Raw genomic sequence first — 16,823 nt, 5'->3', positions numbered from 1 at the left:
AATGCTAACATGTTATTTTTTTTATCAAGTTTGATCTTTAGTTGGATTGCATTAATTTGTGACCAACTAAATGAATAATGAATGTGAATAACATGATCATAATTAATTTTGATAGAGAAGTACAAACTATAAACAAAAGTTTAAGCAAATAATTAATCTGTTTCAACCAAAAATAGAATGTGAAACCTAATTATGATGATTAATTAAAGCCCAAATAAGTAGAGGAATATATTTAGCCTATTAGTAGTCCAGGTTTGCACGAGTAAATAGGATGGTATGTTTTGAGAAAAGGATTAATGGAGTCACGCCCACTTCACCTACTCTAAAATTCTCAATGTGATGATGCCCATTATGCCACATGATGAAGCACCTCTTAAAGATTTGAAGCCACAAACAGTTATCGGTTCCTACTGGCACCGAACTTAAATTTGAAAAGAAGTGTGTTATTGCCATTTTCTATAAATAGGTAATAAGTGCAAAGCCCAAGGACTCTTGACATTATGCCAAATTTACACTAAACTTGCCCAGACCGATTAACAACTCTTGACCCTGTGTCGTTCTTTATTTTGCATAGTATGACTTACTTTTTTCTATACAATCAATGCTTCAATGGCTAGTTTTGTAGACTTTTCTACTTCATATAGTACCTCATTGTACTTTTCTCTAAGCAATGTCATCGAGCTTTACACTCAATTATGGTGCACCCATTATTATTTTCGCAAATCACTTGATTATCCTGGAAAATTATGGTAAAGGACCTTGGGAACCTATTTAATCATTTGATCGCACTTACACCCTTTGGGTTGCACCTCTAACACTCTTGACATATACTCACACCCTTAGGGAAATGTGCAGGGTGATGAGGGATTAAGGGGAAACATGTATAGAGAGAGAACTTGTATAAAAAACCATGCAACTAGGGAACTAGACCATGAGATTGGCAAGGAAGCAATGAGAGAGCTGCATGGGTTTAATTTGAGGCCTTTACTAAGGCTAAAATTCCATAAATTGTACCCAAAGTACATCAACCCTAACAATCCTATCCTAAGAGGGTTCTATATTCCAAAGTTCATCCTATTCTCCAGATAAGATGGTGCTTTGACATTAGAATACATAGTAATGTTCACATTTTAGTTTGAGAAGCTCAGCCACTTTAACAACATGAAGCCAGGGTAGTTCCTTAACTCCCCTATAGGACCAACATTCTTATGGTACTTTAATCTCCTTAGGAACTTGATCTACAACTAAACTTAATGCAAGGGATGTTCCACAAGTGGTTCCACATAATTGAGCTAGAAGTTTGCATATAGAGTTTTATTGATAGCATCTCAAAGGCATAGAGTTTAGGGACTATTCAAACTTATTACTAAGGTGATAGAGTGTGAGGATCTCCTCATTGAAGACAACTAAATAAAGCATCTCACCATGAGTACCTACTACTCAAAACCCTCTAGGGACATAGCTATGGTGGACTTAGTCAAGACAGCATAGTCACATGTCTACTATTAGCCTTTAAGGTGGAGAGCAACAAGAAGCCAGCTAACAACAATGTATAAGCCTAGTACACCTTTGATAAAAATAACTCTGACAAGATCTTTAACTTCTTGTTAAAGAAAAAGTTCATCTCCTTGCCACCCAACCACAAGCTCCCTTCTACAGGGGAGCATAAAGGGAGAGATTACTATAAGTACTACCACTCTTGGAATTATTTGACTAACATGTGTTGAGTTTTTAAGAACACTATCTAGGAATGCATAAACTATGCAATTCTTAAGTTCCCTGAAGATAAGAAGGAGACAGACTATGGTTATAGATGAAAATCCATTCCCTTTAGTTATAACATCCTGATTTCCTAACTCTGTAACTAGCTGCTAATTAAGGGTAAATTAGTAATTAGTGAGTAATTAGAATTTTGAATGATAACTTGATGATTTCAGTCTTTAGGATGTCAAATGAATAGATATGGGTGACAGAACCATGTTTCGGAATGAAGTGTGCACGTGCGATGAGGATTCTCCTTACTGTGCCATACGTTATGACACAAGTTGCATGTTATGGCGCATGGACTAGAAATTGATAAGTCATGATCAACTAGTGGGTTTTGAAGAGAAAAGGGGAAAAAACATGAAAGAGAGAGGAAAAGGAGAGAGTTGGCTATTAGGGCAAGAGTTTGTTGGAGCTAAGAAGGCATTTCTGACTGGTAGCTTATCAGGTAAGTCTCGTGCCGCCCTTAGCTTTGATTCTATTGTAATTTCTTTTAGTATAAGTTATGGAGAAATTGAATTGAAAAAATTTAAGGGGTTACTTTCTTACTCAATAGTAATGAAAAGGTTCTCAAGAGTTAAATTAAGGCTTTACGACTAGTTTGGGGTTAAACTATAAAGCTTAAAAGCTATAAGCCTAATTTGGCCTTAAATTAATGGTACAAAAAGGGTAGAAATTGATCAAATATGAAGCGAGATTGCTAGAAATGATAGAAAGTGGTAATTAAGTGAAGATAGACCTAGATTGGCTAAGTGGAAAGGAATGAATGGCTATGTGTAGCTTTAAGTGGTAATTAAGTGTTTTTGGTCAATTGCATTAATTGACTAATTGTGCCAATTGTATGTAGATTAGCATATTTCATGTTTAGAGTGAGAAGGAAAGCTTGTAGTAAATCATTAATGCTGGTAAAAACCTACAGGAAACCTTTCTTGTGACAGAAGGATTGAGGTAATCAAATAACTTTTTATACTCGATTATCTATTGTAACTATTTATGAGTATGAATATTATTGCATGACAGTGTTTTAGAGTGAGCATATTTATTAAGTAAATGTATAGTACATGAAATTGATTTCTAAAGATTTGAATTTATGAAATTTTATGGTTTTGTGATTTACAAGTATATATATATATGATTTTATATGCAAACATGTGGTTCAATGGAGAGCAAGATCATAAGAGGTGAGAGTTTACCCGTAAGGAGAAGTAGCGATAAGTCCATATAAAATTATTCTCCTTAGTACCGGACAAGGTGCAGTGTTGAAGAATTATATCTCCTTAGTACCTTTTGAGGTCGGTGTTGGAAATTATCTCCTTAGTGCTCATGCAATGTGCGGTGTTGGAGTCAATGACACTCTATTGTGTGTGATGGGAGAAATCATAGTCCAAAAGTGAGATAGAATGCCTTTGACCGAGTAATTCTACCACTAAAGGTGTGCTCAAGGCCAACAAGTGTGTGTACTAGTCTAAGGCAACCCTATAGTTTCAATTTGAGGTGTTTTGGAGGTTTAGATGGTAGTGATCATGCTTAGAAGTAGTGAATATTAGTGAAATATTAGTGATCATGCTTGAGTTGGTAATGTTGATGAAATTCGATTGACTTAGTTGATTGTAGTTTTAGCTCTTGGTCACCTATTGGATTGAAAATTCAAGCTTGAAAGCTAGTAGATTGAGGGATAAATCTTTGACATCTCAAAAGTTTGAGGTAACTGGGGAAACCCTACTTTGAATATTTATATGTTGATTGATTGTTAAATGTGAATTGTGAATATTACATGCACAAGGTTGATTTTCAAAGTACAACCATATATTAGTTTCAATGATTGTATGAAAATTTGAATGTGCAAAATGCTATTTTTGGCTTGAAAATGCAAAATGTGAAGTTAAAAGGGTTTTTAAACTATGAACATGTTGATGCTTTTTGAAAATGTATGTGATATTGTGTAGAAGTAATTATTATTAATGAGAAGAAAAAATTGAGATAAGTGAGAATAATGTTGAGCAAATGATGAGAACACATACTTTAGTAGTACACGGTCGTGAGCCCAACGTGATCATCGTATCAATGAGTAAATAAAAATGTTAAAATAAGTGAGTATTAATTATAGCATGATTAATGGTGGGAGTTCACCTAGGGATTGGGAGTAGAGAAAATCCATATAGTATTTAGGCTGCCCTTTGGTGCACAAGGGTATAGCCTTGTCCTATAGTTTGTTAAGGGACTAGAACCTAGCTATCTTTACCTGTTCAATGAGGAGAATAACCTAGGGTATGTGACACCCCAGGGATTCAAGAATGGGGGAAGCCATGGTCTGAGAGTGAGTCGTGTGATCTTTGGCCAGGTCACACCTCACAATTGGTGAGCTTGGGTAGTCTAGTCACACGGATGGAGCCTTAATTAATGTTATAGCCCATGACTTTAGTCTGAAGAAATAAGGAGGATATAAATTTAGTTGATCATTGCCTAAGTAAATATATGATGTGTCACAAGTGTTAAGTGCTGGCAAGTCGCATGATTATGGTCATGTCACATATCTGAGAATATAATGACAATGAACCTAGTTTATAAGAGATAAAGAAATTATTTAATAATGAAGGACAAATTATGATATATGTGAACTTGTTTTTCATACTTGGTTTTTTATGCATGTACTTGGTTTATGATTGATATTAACTGCATAGGGTAGGTTTTACCATGGTTACTGAGTGGCTAGACTCACCTCTTTCATTTAACATTTTTTTCAGGCTATAGCTCTGGTATTAAGAAGGAGAAGGCTAAAGAGGTAGGGAATTAGATATTCCTACTGTATGCCTCTAGTTTAGATTTAATTGTGTAATAGTATATGATTTGTCAATTCTAGGATGCATGACATCACGCTTGCACTATTTTATTGTTAGAAATGTTAGATTTGTATTTTGGGCCCTTAGTCTTTGTGTATGTTGTTATATGTATGTTTATAGGGCCAAAACACTAGTGCAAGTGTAGAAATAATGAGTTGAATATGTTTTGAACAATTTGGGCGAGATGCAATAACAAATTACCTTCCCCCTATTTTTAGTAAAATGGGGTTGAGGAGTGAATTTTTATTATATTGATGTTTCAATGCTTGTGATGTGTTGTACTGGTAGTCTTAAGTCCAATTGGATATGGTCCAGGTGTTAGAAAAAGCTTTTGGCACATGATGAGGGTTTTGGACACCTATTTTGTGTTAAAGTTGTGAAAAATGGTTGAAATGTGTTTGGGTGCCCATCTTTCTAGTGTGACTTATTTTGAAAGTGAAACCTATGCCATTAGCAAGTTCATGTAAAGAGATTTTCATAAATATTTATATCATATCATTTAAACGTTGGATGGAAAATTAGGGCAAGTTAGAAGCTCCCCAATTCTACTGTCAAATGATAGCATAATTAATTAAAATTTCATGCAAGGCACCGCAGCACATGGAGCCTGAGCCGTAGCGCGTGGCACAGAGAGTAACACGTCGTGGCACAATGTGTACAAGCCACGGTACATTGCCCTGTTTCACAGCACATGTTTTGTTTTTCAACTATTTTTGACTTCTTTCACTCCTCTGAGGTATCCCACGCTTTTGAAACCTATTTTACTCTGATATAAAGGGTTTGAATTTATTTAAAATCATTGTTATTTAGAAAACTTGGGATTCCTTGCTTTTAAATTAAACCTTAGTAATCATCCTTTTAAGTTAAGTCTTTGATTACTTGGAGCTATATTGGTTAATTATATTTAGTGGAGTAAGAATGTTTCAGCTAGACTCACCCCTTTCATTTAACATTTTACAGGCTCTAGTTTTGGTGCTGAGAGGGATAAAGCTAATAAGGCCTAGGAATTTGTGTATTCCTTTAGTATGCCTCTTGTATCTATTTATTTTGTGTAATAGAATATCGTTGCCAATTCTAGGTTGCATGTAGTTGCACTTGCACTATTTTGTTATTACGAATCTATGAATTTGTGTATGAAAAGATATATGTGTTGATAAGGCCAAAAAACTAGTGCAAGTGTACAAATGATGTTTTAAACATGTTACAATGGTTTTTGAGGCAATGCAATGGAAATTGCCTCCTCCTTCTGCTTTAGTGAAAAAGGGGTTGAGGAGTGATTTTATATTATATTGTTATCTGAGTACGTGTAATGTCTTGTACTAATAGTCCTAGATTTAAGGGACATGGTCCATGTGTTAAGAAAGGTTTTTGGTGCTTATTGTGGGTTTTAGACACCCTTTTTGTGTGAAAAGTTGTAAAAAGTGATCAAAATGTGTTTTGGTGTCCTATTTCCTAGGGTGACTTGTTTTGGAAGGAAAACCCTTGCCATTAGTTAGTTTATGTAAAGAGCTTTTCTTAAACACCTAGATCATGTAATTGAAACATCAGACAGATAATGAAAATTAGTTAGTTTATATAAAGAGCTTTTCTTAACCCCAAATTGCTTTTCACCATGATTGGGCTAGGATTCACATATTACCACACAATCACTACTTATAACATGCATATGATTTCCTATGGTAACTTTTTATTCACAATGTACAAATAAACAAATTCATTATACAAACTTTGAGATCATATGGCTATAGCAATACTAAGTCAGTCTTGAGTCTTTCCCCTTGCCCAGCTCACTACTCACACCTGTAAAAATGTAACCACAGGTGAGATAATACTTTAAGGATTAAAGGCTTAACTCAACTATGGGAGAATACAAGAATCTCATCTAAATGTGGAAAAGCTTGATGGCTTCAACTATAGAGATGGAAGGCTAGAGATCATGGAGGATTCCTAGGAAGGAGATGGAAGCAATAGAGTTCACAACTTTTTCAATTGGCTAAGGAACTTTTAACCCTAGATTCTCTTCATTTTACTTCAAGTTGTAATGCTAGTTTATAATTTGATTAATTCATGAACTCTAATTTGAGATTATTATCTTTTGTACTGATAGAGTGCTTGTAGACTCTTCTCATTTGCCTTGTTCAAAGATTGAATTTAGTCCATATCATGTTGCTACATAATCTTGAGTTAATGTGATATGTTTTTTCTTGAATTAACCTTTACATAATCATATGGATTTGTTCATTGACTTGAATTGAGTTGTTGCATAATCTTGTGATAATTCATGTCTCTTTCTTGCTTTTAGTCCATATCATGTTGCTATATAATCTTGAGTTAATATGATATGATTTTTCTTGAATTAACCTTTACATAATCATATAGGTTTGTTCATTGACTTGAACTGAGTTGTTGCATAATTTTGTGGTGATTCATGTCTCTTTCTTGCTTGGCCATGGCTATGTTGAGTGAATACATACCAGGAAATTCAATCTAGGTAGTTGGCTAAGGCTTTATTCACCTTAATTTAGGGTATTGAGTTAGGTTAACTAGCTAATCTAATTAGGTTTAATTGAGTCTAGTTGGAACTTAATCTAGTAAGGAAGGGAACCTTAGTTAATCATTTAATGGGCAATGAGATCTCCAACATTAAATCGCTAAGAATCTCCATAATTGACATGGGGTATTTTATCTATTTCATTTAGTTTAGTTTGCATTGTTTACTGACCTCATTTTTGAATTGAGACACTTACTAGGGAGATGAATCTTCACTTATTAGACTTGTGAACTAGGATGAAATTTAGAAAAGGGAAAGATAGAAAATGAGTAGAGCGACAAACAGCAATTGGTGGCTACTCGGGCTTGACTTTGGGACCAATTTTGGAAGCACTTAGAGCAAGATTCACCCTTAGATAAGCTTCCTACACCTCTCCCTCTTCCTTTATGTGAATATTTTGAGGTTTGGAGTATTGTAGGACTTGACTTGATTTTAGCTTTCATTGGGATATAACTAAATCCATTACCTTATTTAAGATTTTGGGGAGTTAAATCAAGCCTCTAAACCTAGGTTTATGGATTATGTAGTGATTTAAAGTTTTTTGGTAGGTTTTGGATGAACCCTAAGTAGAAATTAAGAGATTAAGAGCAATTGGGTAATAAAGTGGTATTATTTAAGTGTTTGGATGTTAAATAGAATTAATGGAGCGTGTTGGGAGAGTTAATTAGGTTAAATTAACGTTTTAGATATAATAGGTACCCGAGATTGTGTCAAAAAGGGGTAAATTAGTGTGTGGATTGATGATTAAAAGTTTAATCTTATAGATTAATTATTGATCAACTATTGTGGTGCTGGTGGACATGCGTGGAGCCATTGTTTGACCACAGTAACCCTTTTAGTGACAAAAGGGTTGAGGTAATTGAATTGTCTAAACTCTCTTTTTGTGTGTTTGAATGGTTGTGTGGTTGATATTAAGGTTAATACCTTGGTTTTGTATTAATATAGTATTAATATGAAATGATTATGATTTAGAAACTATGTGAAGTAGAATGGAAAGTTGTGTTTTTAATATTGTGGTTTTAAAGGCTAAATTCTATTTTTAAGTACAAGTATTTACAAAACTCTATGGTTTAAGCGAAAGTGATCTTTTAGTGGAAATTATATGTTATGGCTATGTATTGAATCATTGAGCATATGTTTGGCATGAGCACTATGAGAAGGTAGGAGTTATTATATCTGAAGACTTCAAATCTAGAAAAACTGACTAATTATGGGATAAATTAGTTAAAAATATAATTAATTTATTTAATTATGTTTTTGGGTTGCTAATTGAATTTTTGGGTCATATTTGGCTCTAAATTGAGTTAGGATGAAAGTCGGATCAAGTCAGGAGGCATCTGTAACATCCCAATTTAAATTTTAATAGTTAATTTGGGTTAATAGAAATTTAAAAAAAAAAAATATTTAGAGGTAAGAAAATTAGTAAGAGATGATTATTAAATCTAACTTAGGATATAATTCTAAAAAAATTTAAAAAAAATAATAAAAAATATTATTAAATTATTATTATTATTATAAAAAAAGAAAAGAAAAGGTGTAAAAACAAGAAAGGAGAAGAACAAGGAAACTTTCGGCCGCCGCACATCAATAATGTATATAAAATAATAAAAAAATAAGAAGAAAAAGAAAGAAAAGGAAAGAAGAGAGAGGAAAGGGAAAATAAAAAAAATTGTGGGACCCACATTCATTTTTAAAAACCACCGTTCTCTTCTCATTTTCCTTCATTTCCTTCTTCTTTCATGTGCGATCAGAGAGAGCATTTGTAAGCGTGAGTCGCCGGTGCGGAAGATCTGAATTTTTAAGGTAAGAGTTTTTAATAGGATATTTAGGGTGTGATTTTAAGCTTTTCAAGACTAAGTGTTCTAAAATTTTTTTAGTCATCCTTCTTCTTTGGTTTCTGAGTTTGTAGTGGTAGAAAATTTAAGATCTGGAAGAGGGATGAATTTATGTTGAATAAATATGATTTTTGAGGTTGTCAGTAGTATAATAAATGTTCTAGAGTATAAATTTATTAATGATCTTTGAATCTGTGGCTTATGGATTAAATTCTAAACTAAATCTAAAAATATATGTTGATTTATTGAGGTTTAGATGATTATTTGGGATGAGAAATGAATTATTATGGTTATAGGATTATGATTCTAAGCTAGAGACTCAATTTTTAATTTTTGGGTATTTTAGGTACGAATTTATGAAATAAAAAGAAAATTTTGATAATAGAAATTAGTTTAGAAGTTGATTTTTAGATTATTAATGTTTATTGATAATTAAAAGAGGAGTTAAAAATTTTACTTAATAGTATTAACTATAGATTTGTATTAAGATTGAGATTAGGAATTATATTATATTTTTAATTCTATCATTAGAATTATTTTATTAGTTTCAAAAATTGAAACTAATATTTATAAATAATATGTTATTTGTAGATTGTATTACTGGTGAAGATTGTGGTGAGAGAGAAATTTTAAGGAATAATTTATTGAAAAAGCCACAAGGTAACCATGCTTTTAATTTGTGATTAGTGTTACTTCATATTAATTGGGTGATTATTGAGAAAATTATGAATTTTGTAATATTATATAATTGTACAATATTATTATGAATTTTTTTAATTATTGTGGGAGGTGTTGGGGGACTTGCTATTATTATTGTATTTATGTGCCATGTGGTACGCCCCTATTGGAGCTTAATAGGTGGCTTGTAAGGGCTCGGGCTAATCTACCTTTGGCCGGGTAATTTAGCACCGAGTGAGGGCTACGGCTCGAGGTTAATGGAGGGATATAAGGATGGTTGTTTGTGTTTATTGTAATATTTCTTATATTTGTTGGAATTATATTATTTTTAATTCTCACTTAGTAAGCACACACTTAACTGTTTGTATACACTATCATAAATTGGCTTTGGTTACTGAGACTTTTGAGTCTCATTATGTGGTTAACAATTTTCAGGAGAAGAGCCACGAGTGACACGTGGAGGAGTCCCAGAGGCTTAGTGATATAGATCCACTGTCTCTTTTGGGTATTTAATTTATGATTTATAATGTGTTATATTGCCAATATTATGGCTTTTTGTTTATTGTCAATTATATGAATATATAAATGTAATCATGCATTTCAAACTGTTTCCATTTTTGGTACAATTTGGATGACTGTAATTTTAATATTAGGTTTACTTTGGATTGATTAAAATGGCATGATTATAAGGTCAAATAACTGCTTGTGTTGAAAATTGACTAAATTGCTTATTTTACTTGTTGGGAGTATAAGGATGGACAAATGTGATTTAGTTTACTTGTTGGGAGTATAAGGATGGACAAATGTGATTTAGCCTAATGGCATGTGGGAGGTAAAAATTTATCTGAAATGTTATAGTGTGTGAGTTGAAGCCAATTATAAAATATTTTATATTGAAATTATTGATATAAAAATGTGTTGGGTGGCTGTAACCCAACTATGGTTGAGTTAAATTATTTAAAAAAAAAATTTGGTGTGTTACAGCATCAGGGGGAGAAAATCTACTTGTTGTTTGCTGCGTTATGAGCAGCGGCATATGACATAGAAAGCCAAGTTTTCTCACTATACCGTGCGCTGCGGCTTACGCGAAATGCGCCGCGGCGCATATGTCCATGATAGCAATGCTGTCATGATAGCTTTTCTGGACGAACTTCGAACACGTGCCATTTTCTCATCTGATGTCCGATTGGAGTGATTCAAGTGCCCACGTGAAGATTATTTAATAAGCTAACTAATGGTATAAGCTTTGTTACAATCCGACACCATATGAGAATTTTAGACACTTAGATGTAAATGTTAGTTTTTAAAGCGATTTTCAACCATCCAAGCACTCATAACTTATACCATTATCCCATTGTAAGGCTTGAATCAAGTCCAATGGACCAAAATAAACTTGAGTGAACATTTAAACACACAAAAATGTACCAAACACAAAATTTGGCCACTCAATGGCTATTTCACCCAATATGGCCAAGACATACAATCAACATTACATGCACTATTTGGCCTCTATTGCCACATAATACATTACAAATACATTGTCATCACATAAATAAAATATTCCTTGTACTTGTATTAGTATTTTAGCCTATCACTACAAAAATTTTCACATATCCACATCATATACAATATTGAGCTAAAAAACAAAATAACATAGTATGAAACAAGTACAGGCAATCAAAATGATATGCATTCCTAGTTGGCAACATATAATATCATCCACATAAGTTTATGTACACAACTTAAAATAAATTTGGGCTTTACAATGAGATTGTAGCTAGTATGCTAGCCCTTGCTAGATTCCTTCCCTGGCTCAGTCTCATTGGTGGAACCTGTAAAATGATAACCACGGGGTGAGATAAAAATCTCAGTAGCTAAGATAATCTACATTATTGATTAACATGCCAAGTTATGGACAAGATTTAAATCAAGTAAAATAAGCACAACATATAAAATCACCATAAGTTACATGCATGATCCCTAACCACCCGATCATCTAAAATTTCTAACCGAACCAGTAGGCTATATTATAGAACCAAACCACATGTATGGTCCCCAAGCTCACCATCCATGGTAGGGCTACCTGGCCAAGGTGTCCTAAACCACTTTTGAACTACCGGTTCCCCTTATTACAAGTGATTGGGGTGTCGTTACTCCAACATTACATCCCATGGATGCTAAGGAGCATAATCTCCAACTTCGCACCCTTTTGGGTACTAAGGAGAGTATGTCTCCAACACCGCATGCATTTTGGGGCACTAAGGAGAGTAAATGTTGCACTTGGTGACTCGAGATGCTAGCAGTACCATATGACTTAATCTTTACTAACTCCATTAGGGTGACCTTCTACCCTCTAATATACCACAATTCACTACATATCTCCACTTAACCATACATAAACTGCTTTTCAAACAAATATAACAAATCTTACCATTTACTTCAAAAATATAGAATTTCACAAACCAATACTCCACTCATTTTCTAAAATAATTAACCTTTAAATAATTTATACATATATACTCAACAAATCATAGAAAAGAAACTTGAGAATAACTTATACAAGTTAATAAATAATGCAAATTATCTAGTTACCTCAACCCTTTTGTTACTAAAAGGGTTACCCATAGTACTAAATCTCTTCTTGTGTCAAGGTAAGTCTTCTCACACCACAATCTATATCAACAAGTACTATATGTTAATTTTCAATTAACACAAGCACTATTAGCTACTAATAACCTCCCAATTCTCCCACTTCTCATTCATATTCTCAACAAAGAGGCTTGTTAAGATTAGAATTTGTTCACACCATCCCTCCAAGCCTCCCTTTAACTCTATCACAATATAAAACTTAATATCTCAACTTATCACACTTCAAAATCCTATGATCAAGTTAGGGCTTGATCCAAATTCTATCAAACAACAAAGTAGATTTATATTACCAGATATCTAAGATTAATAAACCTAAATCAAACCTTTAGAGTCAATAAAAACCTTTAAAACATAGACTCATGGCTTAATCCAACTAGACCAAATTCTCCCTCTTCTAAATCCCATGGAAAATGAGATGAAAAGGTAGTAGAGAAAGGTAGGAAACTTATTCAAGAGTTTAAAGGCTCAAATTATCTTCAAAATCCTCCCAAATTGATGCCCTAGCAATGCCCAAAGTTTCCCCTTCGTGCTCTAGGTTTCCTACCACAAAAACTGCCATTTTTTGATCATTTTTAAAATTTTAAGTTGCCTGTTGTGCCGTGCACCGCAGTACACGCCACACAAGCCATGGCTTACGAAGCAGCAAGCAACAAGTGGATTTTTCTCCCCCTGATGCCTCTCAACTTGATCTGACTTTCATCCTAACTCAATTTATAGCCAAATATGACCTAAAAATCCAATTAGCAGCCCAAAAATATAATTAAATAAATTAATCATATTTTTAACTAATTTATCCCTTAATTAGTCAATTTTTCGATTTGAAGTTTTCAGATGTTACAGTTCTCCCCTCCTTTAAAGGAATTTTGCCTCAAAAATTCAACAATAATCACAACACATACCTAGGGAAACAAATAGGGATATTGCTTCTTCATTTTGTCCTCTATCTCCCAAGTAGCATCACTAGGAGCCATTCATTTCCACAGCATCTTAACCAGTCGAATAGTCTTGTTCTGCAATTGCTTATCTTTAACATCCACTATTCATTCTGGCTTTGCTCGATACGTCATATTCTCTTACAGCTCTACCTCTTCGGGTTCAATCATATGAGATGGATCAAGTTGGTATTTCTTCAATTGAGAAACATGAAAAATATCATGAATCTTAGATAACTATGGTGGCAAGGTGATTTGGTAGGCAACCGGCCTAACGTTCCTAAGGATCTCAAATGGACCCATGGATCGAGGAGATAATTTCTTTACTCTAATTGACCTCCCAATTCTCATCTCAGGTGAAACTCTTAGAAAAACATGGTCACTAACTATAAACTCCAATGACCGTTACTATTTATCTATATAACTCTTTTGCCTACTTTGAGTAGTTAAAGTTTTTACCTTATCATTTGAATCTTTTACGTCATTTAATCCACAATATCTAGACCCATAATGCTTCTCTCACTCAATTCAACCTAACAAAGAGGATATCGACATTTCCTTCCATATAGTACCTTATAGGGAGCCATCCTTTTACTAGAGTAAAAACTATTATTGTAGGCAAACTTAGCCAAAGGAAGATAGCTATCCTAGTTGCCTATCAGTTCTAAGGCACAAGCTCTCAACATATCCTCTAGAGTTTGTATATCCTTTCTGTCTATCCATCAGTCTATGGATGATATGTTGTGTTGAATCTCAATTCAGTACCCATTGCTCTCTGTAACGCTTTCTAAAAGTTTGAGGTAAACATCGAATCACGATCAGAGACAATGTCCTTTAGCACCCAATGCAATCTCACAACTTCCCGAATATATATCTCTGTCAACTTCTCCAATAAATCACTTATTCGCACTACTGAGGAATGGGCTGACTTTGTCAATCTATCTACAATCACCTAGATAGAATCATGACTGGATTAGGTTCTTGGTAATCCCGAAATAAAATCCATAGATATACTATCCTACTTCCACTTCAGTATCTCTAGTAGTTGTAAAGTCCCTGCTGGCCTTTGATGCTCGATTTTAATCTTTTGACAAATTAACATCGAGATACAAAATCTGTAACATCCCTTTTCATTTTAGGCCACCACTAATACAGCTCCATATCCTAATACATCTTAGTTGCTTCACGGTGAATTGTATATCTACTCTTATCTGCCTCATTCAGAATTTTCTTTCTCAAATCACCCTCACTTGGTACACAAACCCGATTTCAATACACAACAAATCCATCATCATTGAAACCAAAGTTTATGGTTCGCCTTTCCTCCACATCTTCTCAAATTTTCAATAGATACTCATCCTCAAGCTGTGCTATCCTTAATTCTTTCCAAAACTTATTGGAAATCTTTATGAAATGTAAACTATACAAAGTTAATTCTAGTGAGCCATGCTAAATATCCAAGTAGGATTCCAACAATTTATGCTCTTGCACTATTAGACAAGCGACATGCAATGACTTTCGACTTAAGGCATCTATAACCACATTTGCTTTCCCCGAATGGTATTTAAATTCGAAGCTATAGTCTTTCAAGAACTCCATCCACCTTCTCTACCTCATATTAATTTCCTTTTGATCTACTAAATGTTTTAGGCTCTTATGGGCACTAAAAACACTGAACATTGCTCCCTATAAATAATGCTGCCAAATCTTTAGTGCAAACACAACTGCGGCAAGCTCTAAGTCATGGGTTAGGTAATTCTCTTCATGTGGCCTGAGCTGTCTAGAGGCATAAGCCATTACTTATTCATCTTGCATCAACACACATCCCATACCCTTTAGAGATGCATCTGTATACACTTCATATGGTAATTATGGATTAGGAATAATGAACACCGATGCCGTAGTCAGTTTTGCCTTTAACTTTTGAAATGTAATCTTGCACTTGTCATCCCAAATGAATAACTGATCTTTTCAGGTCAACCTAGTCAATGATGAAGCTATCTGAGAGAAATCTTGGATAAATCTATGATAATATCCAGCCAATCCCAGAAAATTCTGTATTACAATCACAGAACTAGGCCTCTCCTATTTCAACACCGTCTCTACCTTATGCGGATCCACCGCAATCATTTCTGCCAACACAACATGTCCTAGAAATCAAACCTCTCATAGCTAGAACTCACACTTTCTAAGCTTGGCATAAAGCTTTTTGTCCTTCAAAATTTATAGCACAATCCTCAAATGCTTCACATGCTGCTCCTCATTTTCAGAATATATCAAAATGTCGTCAATGAATACCATGACAAACTAATCAAGTAAGGCCTAAATATGCAGTTCATGTAGTCCATGAAAACCACAGGCGCATTTGTTAACCCAAATGGCATTACCAGGAACTCATAATGCCCATATCTAGTACAGAAAGCTGTCTTAGGCACATCCTCCAAGCGCACTCTTAATTGATGGTATCTTGACCTTAGGTCAATTTTTGAGAAAACTGAAGCTCCCACTAATTGATCTAACAAATCATCAATCCTTGGTAAAAGATATTTGTTCTTCACCATCACCTTATTCAACTATCTATAATCAATATAGAGCTGTAAGCTACCGTCCTTCTTAACAAATAGTACAGGTAACCCTCAAGGTGACACACTGGGTTATTAAACTCCTTTTCAAGTAACTCCTCTATCTGCTTCTTCAACTCAGCTAGCTCAGTTGGTGACATTTGGTATAATGCCTTTGAGATTGGTTCAGTTCCTGGCACTAGGTCTATGGTGAATTCTACTTCCCTTTCTAGAGGTAAACCGGACATATCATCCATAAATACCTCAGGAAATTCATTCACTACCCCTATCTTATCAATACTTCTATCGTATACCCCATGCACTGAGAAGAAAATCATATAAGCCATACACCCTTATTGCACCAGTTTCTCTGCTTGCACCACTGATAATAACTTAGAGTCATTAGGAATATTAGCTTGTGTAGTATGTACTGTAACAAAAATGTCTTCCTAGCGTAGTCTAAGGTGGCATTATTTGCCATCAACCAATCCATACCGATAATCACATCCAAACCTTTTATAGAAATTTGAATCAAATCGAGAGTGGTCGAATAATTTTCAAACCTTACTTCTACATTCAAACATGCTTTACTAGTTATATCGAATGACCTAGATGGCGTAGACACTTGAATCACATAAGGCAATTCATGCAAAGGAAGTCCCAACCTCTCTACACATTTATATGAAATAAACAAATGTGTAGCACCAGAATCAAATAATGCTTTAATTTTCTGCTCGCAAATAGAAATAATACCTTTTATCAAGTTTGGCGATGTTCTTGCTTCCTCTTAAGATAATGTGTAAACTCATCCTGGAATGGTAGTTCTCTGTTCTGCCATTTCTACTCTTCCCTTGGGGTATTATCTTGCCAAATGGCCGGGTTTCCTACATTTAAAACATATCCCAGCACCTCCTAGGATGTGACCGCCCATACTTAGCACACGGTGGCGGTTGAGCTGTACTCAAAGTTGGGGCAGGCATATTAAAAGCTTGTCAGGATGGTTGTGGAATACC

The sequence above is a fragment of the Prosopis cineraria genome, unplaced genomic scaffold, assembly GCF_029017545.1.
Source record: "Prosopis cineraria cultivar Desert tree isolate PC_DT_omini unplaced genomic scaffold, ASM2901754v1 PC7, whole genome shotgun sequence".
Taxonomy (NCBI): domain Eukaryota; kingdom Viridiplantae; phylum Streptophyta; class Magnoliopsida; order Fabales; family Fabaceae; genus Prosopis; species Prosopis cineraria.
Note: the sequence above shows the minus strand (reverse complement) of the source record.